Source organism: Ixodes scapularis, unplaced genomic scaffold (genome assembly GCF_016920785.2).
Source record: "Ixodes scapularis isolate PalLabHiFi unplaced genomic scaffold, ASM1692078v2 PGA_scaffold6__148_contigs__length_123643588, whole genome shotgun sequence".
NCBI lineage: Eukaryota > Metazoa > Arthropoda > Arachnida > Ixodida > Ixodidae > Ixodes > Ixodes scapularis.
In genome coordinates, this window is record NW_024609881.1 from 50,972,546 (window position 1) to 50,978,152 (window position 5,607).

Sequence of the window (5,607 nt, forward strand, 5' to 3'; positions counted from 1 at the left end):
ATCTACAGCCATGAAATAGCTATAGAATTACAGCATATCGAAACTCCATGATCCGTTTTTCCTTGCGGGGACCGTAACTGTTGTGCTCAGCGCAGAGCGGGTGCACTCGGCTATCGTTACGATTAGCAAAAGTGACATCCTCAGCTTCGGACACGCTGTCGAGGATGCCAGGCGAAATCCTGTTGCTCTTTGCCGGACTTTTTGAACGATAGTGGAGCGAGCAACACCATTTCAGCCGAGTTCAAATAAATCTTTATGAAGTGGCAACCATGATTTTAAACAACACGATGAGTACGGTGTTCTTCCTCTGAAACGTATCGTATTTAGGGGGTCTAGCCTAAATCGGTCGGAGCTCTTTTCAATCTGCACAGAGCCCCACACCCGAGTAAAGCATGATGGACGGATGGATTAGTGCGGCTGATCCCTTTTAATTGGTCGGCTCGCGCCACATAGCAAAAGGTTTTAAACTTGTTTCTTTTTTCTTTTTTTCAGTGTCGATATCCGTCTGGGGAGTTGTGTGCGAAGTACAAATGAAGGGCAGCCCAACATTCCTCCGCTTGTCAGAATACATAGGCTTCGTGCCGGATTATGTCTTAATTCATATTTATGACAAACACTACCAATACTAAAAAAAATCAAAGCAAATACTTGGCATGCCTATTTTATAGACGCTCGTTAAAAAGAGCAATTGCCGCCAGAAATATATAAATGTATACGCCTCGTAAGTGGGCTCATTTTCGTCTTTTGCGCATGAGAAAGGAAGAAGCGGTGACGTCAGAACGCCGAGCCCTGATTGGCTGATCGAGACCCCCTATCTGAGCGTCGTCTGGTCCTTTGCAACGTCGTCTGATCGCAACGTCGTCTGCATCTGATTACCTTTCCTGCGACTTTCGGAAGTGCAGGTCTTTACGAGCGAGCTCGACTTCGCTTTTCTGAGAGGGCAGACGAAATAACTCGAGCGCTACGTTGTTTTTCTCTAACAACTAGCAGACGCGCATCAAGGAGGGAAGTCAAAGAACTCACTGGCGGGGTGTCCCGACGCGGCGAGGTTTGTTTGCTAAGAACCGAGAGCAGGGTTACCAGATTGGGCTATTAATAGCCAAATTGGGCTACTTTTTTTGTATTTGGCGTCAAAATGTGGCGGTTGGCTATGCGGCTATTTTTGGGCTATTTCAAATCATGACGGAGAAAAATAATTCAACATGACAAACATTGAGACTGCGGGCAATATAAGGTGACACGAAGACACGGAGGTCTCTATTATTTATTTTTCTTGTGCTTGCTTTAGGGTAGAGAGATAAAAGACACTTTAGGATGGACACAAATCAACAGTCCATTTTTTACGGATTCCTGCTTTCAAGGTTTTTTGTGAAGATGCGGAGGCATGACGTCAGGACCACGGCTTTGACCTAGATTCAGTTCTAATGGCATCGCTTCTGTATTCATTGTCGCTTATCTTATGCCTCCAAGTTCACACAAAGAAGGACCTTGCCCCTGCATCCTCCTCCCTGACCTTTCTTTTCATCACCCTACCATTTCCTAGGAAAGAGGTGGATTGGAAGGCTAAATCTAGGTCAAAGCCTTGCAAGGGCAACTCTTCGATATTGATCCAGAGTGCCTGCCGTACCCAGTGTAACAAAGGAGGCTTTTCCGTGAAACGCGGAACTTCAATAAAGCACAATGAACCATAACAAAAGATAACAGGTTTACAATAATGAATGATCGCAGCAAGGCTAAGTTCTAAGATCTTGTGGTCCTTGCCCTCACTACTGGGTCAATCATATAAAAAACTATCGGTAATGGCCATGAGAGCTCATTTGAATTCGCTTCGTTCGGTCAGAATTGTCAGTCACAGTAGTGATTCTCCGTAGCAAGACTCTGTCGCGGGCCACGGCTCATCAGCATGGGAAAGTGGGCGAAATATCCGCGTTCCTACCAAAGGGAATGGGAAAAAGATCCAGACTTTAAAGGTAAGAACTGCGGCTTTTCTTTATTTTTTACGTATACGGTAACAGTAAATTTTATTTGATCTTCCGGTACGAACAATATGTGTGCGCACATTTCAACGTCTGCACGGTTCTACGCGGTTTTCATTGAAGTTTACAATAATTTGTGGTTTTTTATTGTCAGATTGGCTTTCCTCATCTCCAAATGGAGAAACCATGGCCTACTGCAAAGTTTGCAAGAATGAGTTGCGACCACACATCCAAGACCTGAAGCTCCACAAATCAAGGCTAAAGCAGCAAAACAACGTTTTGCTGCTCTCGAAACCCGCTGCTGAACGGATGGACAGCTTTGTGACGGCCCGGCCAAGAGACACGGACCCCGTCATCATGTACGCCAAGGAAATTAAGGCCGCCGAACTGCGACTGGCTGCACACGTTGCCGTCCACGGATCTTTCTTCGCGGCGGACCATTTGGCACCACTGGTGAGAGATTGTTTCAAGGATTCTGCAATTGCGTCGTCGGTGACCCTTGGCCGAACCAAATGCGCCGCTCTTGTAACACGCGTGCTCGGGCCAGTGTTTAAGGAATTCCTTCTTGCTGACTTAAAGGATTCGCAGTTTTCGCTGATTCTTGATGAGAGTACTGACGTTGCAAACACAAAAGAAATGGCTGTTGTGGTGTGATATTTTTCGCAAAAATCTGGCATGTTCTGCACAGCCTTTTTAAGCCTCATCCCAATTTCTGATGCGTCGTCGAGCGGTCTCTTCCTGCATTTAAAGGCCTTCCTAGACGACGTTGGTCTTGACCTGGCTAACTGTGTTGGCGTCGGAACAGATGGAGCTAGTGTAATGTGTGGAAAGCACAACAGCCTTTTTACAAGAATGAAGGAAGTTAACCCTCGCCTGGTTCTCGTAAAATGTCTGTGTCATTCGCTTCATCTTGCGTGCAATGAGGCGGTTGATGTGCTGCCAACGCACATAGATTATCTCGTTCAGGAAACCTTTAACTGGTTTGCACACTCGCCGAAGAGGCAGCAGATGTATAAAGCTATCTATGCGGCTATCAATTCTGGGCAATCCCCCAAGAAGCTTGTTGGGTTGTCAGCCACGCGATGGCTTAGCATTGCTGGCGCATTACAGTTGATTGTAGATCAGTGGCTTGAATTAAAAACACATTTCGAAGTAGCGAAGAGTCAAGAAAGATGCTATTCTGCGAAAGTGTTGAGCAAGATGTACCGAGATGAGCAAAACCGGTTGCTTGCAATGTTCCTAAGTCCCATCGTCAACGAGTTCAAACACGTAAATAACTTGTTTCAGTGCGAAAACCCCGACCCCGCTGTGTTGAAGGCAGATTTGTCATCATTTGTTGTATCACTGACGAAACGAGTAATCATGCCGAATTACGCATCACCCGAATGCGCGGACTGGGAAACGAATGTGCTTCATGTACGTGCATGTGGCTTCGGAAGTGTTTTTCTGAATACTCTTTAACAGTCCTCGCTTTGCGAGAAGGACAGAATTGCGCTCTTGGAAGTATGTCGGAGGTTTTTAATTGCGTGTATCAAAATTGTGATGAAATGCCTCTCTGCGAACATGCAGCTTCTCAACGATTTGTTGTTTCTCAAGCCTGGCAGCATCACACAGTTTTCTTTTGACAGTTTTTGCAAAGCGTTTTCGCCTTTTATACAGACTTCGGTGATCTCGGCCATGGAGTCCGAGTACAGGCTTCTCCAGACGAATATCAGAGATCTGTCTGATGATTGTTTAGAGCTATTTTGGAAAAATGTAAGGGAGGCAAGAAACAGCTCTGGGGCAGCCATGTTCCCGTTGCTCTCTGCGCTTGGCACCGCGCTTTTGACACAACCCATGTCAAATGCCGCCGTTGAGAGAGTGTTTAGTCAGGTGTCCCTCACGAAGTCGGACCTCAGAAACAGATTGTCCCATTCGACCCTGGAAAGCATCCTGTTTGTGAAGTTCGCATTCCTTGGGAAGAAAGAGTGCTGCAAGGACTTCAAGCCCACAGAAGAATTTTTTGTGCGCTTCAACTCGCAACTGATGTATGAGGTCAGCCAGCCCTGCACGAGCGATTGTTAACTCTATGTGACTGTACAAACGTGTGTCAATACTTAAAAATGCCGATACTTTTTTGTGTGGGTTTTTCCAATAAAATGTTTCATATACATTTCAAGATGTTGCTGTTCTTGGAAGCTTCTTCTACACAATATATGCAGATGCAGTTCCGGCTCCAGTTCCTAGTTGCGAGAGCATAATTTTGAATTTTGTGGACCCTGACACTCAGCTGGATTTTGGCTACTTTTTGGCTATACAAATTTTTTGCATTTGGCTACTTTTGGGCTACACCGTTTGGTATTTTCGCGGTCTGAGCTAAACCTACCTGGCAACCCTGACCGAGAGTGAGGGTGTTAGTGTCCGCAAGTTCCCTCCCAAATACTTTTTCCCTCCTTTCGTGTGCGGCGGAGTCGGCGGGTTGGCGCAGTTAATGTCATCTGCTTTACGTCTGCTAGTCAAAGCGATGGCTGCTTTACCTTTCCTGCGTCTGCCGGAGATTCACCGCTTTTTCACCGGCGACAGTCACCGTTGCCTCGGGAAACAAGGAGATAACAAGAGGAATTTGACCTCTTAATCTAAAATTGAGGTCAGCGATCAAAGTATTATACGGGAAGGGTTTACAAGGGTCGGGCGGGCATATTCGATTCAGCACGCCAGCCGGTCGTGGGCAAACGGTCGCCGAGTCGCGCAGTGCCTGCTAGGCCTAACTGCCGTGCTCGCTTGGTCGTGTTCGGTGGAATCGCGGCCGTTGGAGCTTTTCCCGGGTGTTTGTGAATCCAGCGTTCTTGCTGGTCGTGGTCTGTTTCAAGTACCTTTTTCTTTTTTCTTGCTGCTTGAAGTCGGGACGCGTGTGAAGCGCACGTAGAAAAATAAACGTTCGAGGATCGTCGCGACCGCGACGCTGTCGGCCATGCTGATTTGATCGTAAGATGTGCGTAAGACAGCTTCGGAGCTGTCGGAGGATTTCGTCGTAACCTCGCAAAACTTGTGAAAATTTTGTTTCGTGAATACGAATTTGTTCTTAAGTTTTGTCTAGAGCACATTTTTGGCGTAAGGTCGTTTCATGAATCTGGCCTCTGAACTTCCGAAAGTCGCAGAAAAGGTGAGACAGACGCAGACGACGTTGTGAGCAGACGACGTTGCAAAGGAGCAGACGACGCTCAAATAGGGGGGCGCGATCAGCCAATCAGGTCTCGGCGTTCTGACGTCACCGCTACCCCCTGCGCAAGAAGCAGACGAACTTGCACTCCGCATACTCGCAAAGTTAGGTGCTGAAAGTGTTAGTCGACGGGGACTTTGCCCTCCGCAAGTGGAGAGAGCGGGAAGCCAGGCAAGGGCACAAAAACTTACTGGGAAAAGGCCCATTGTACGGTGCAAACACTTCTCCGTAACCAGGAGAGAGAGTCGAAGATACCGGAGTCCATTGATGACCTTGACGACGAGCTGTTGTACCAAGAAGTTTAGCAACAATCCAACAGCACCTAGAATAATCCAGGGAAGCGAACTACCTCCACTTCCTTCCTTCAGGGATTGAACCCAAGCCAGAGGCCGAGCGTCCTTCGACCCGTTATTTGGAGATCAGGCAGAGCCG

The 5,607-nt window shown here is 47.2% G+C and overlaps 1 pseudogene; it reads left to right on the forward strand.

Annotated features, from left to right (window-relative positions):
* Positions 1-1,903: 1,903 nt before the first annotated feature.
* LOC121838485 lies at positions 1,904-3,703 on the forward strand (annotated as a pseudogene).
* The last annotated feature ends 1,904 nt before the right edge of the window (positions 3,704-5,607 follow it).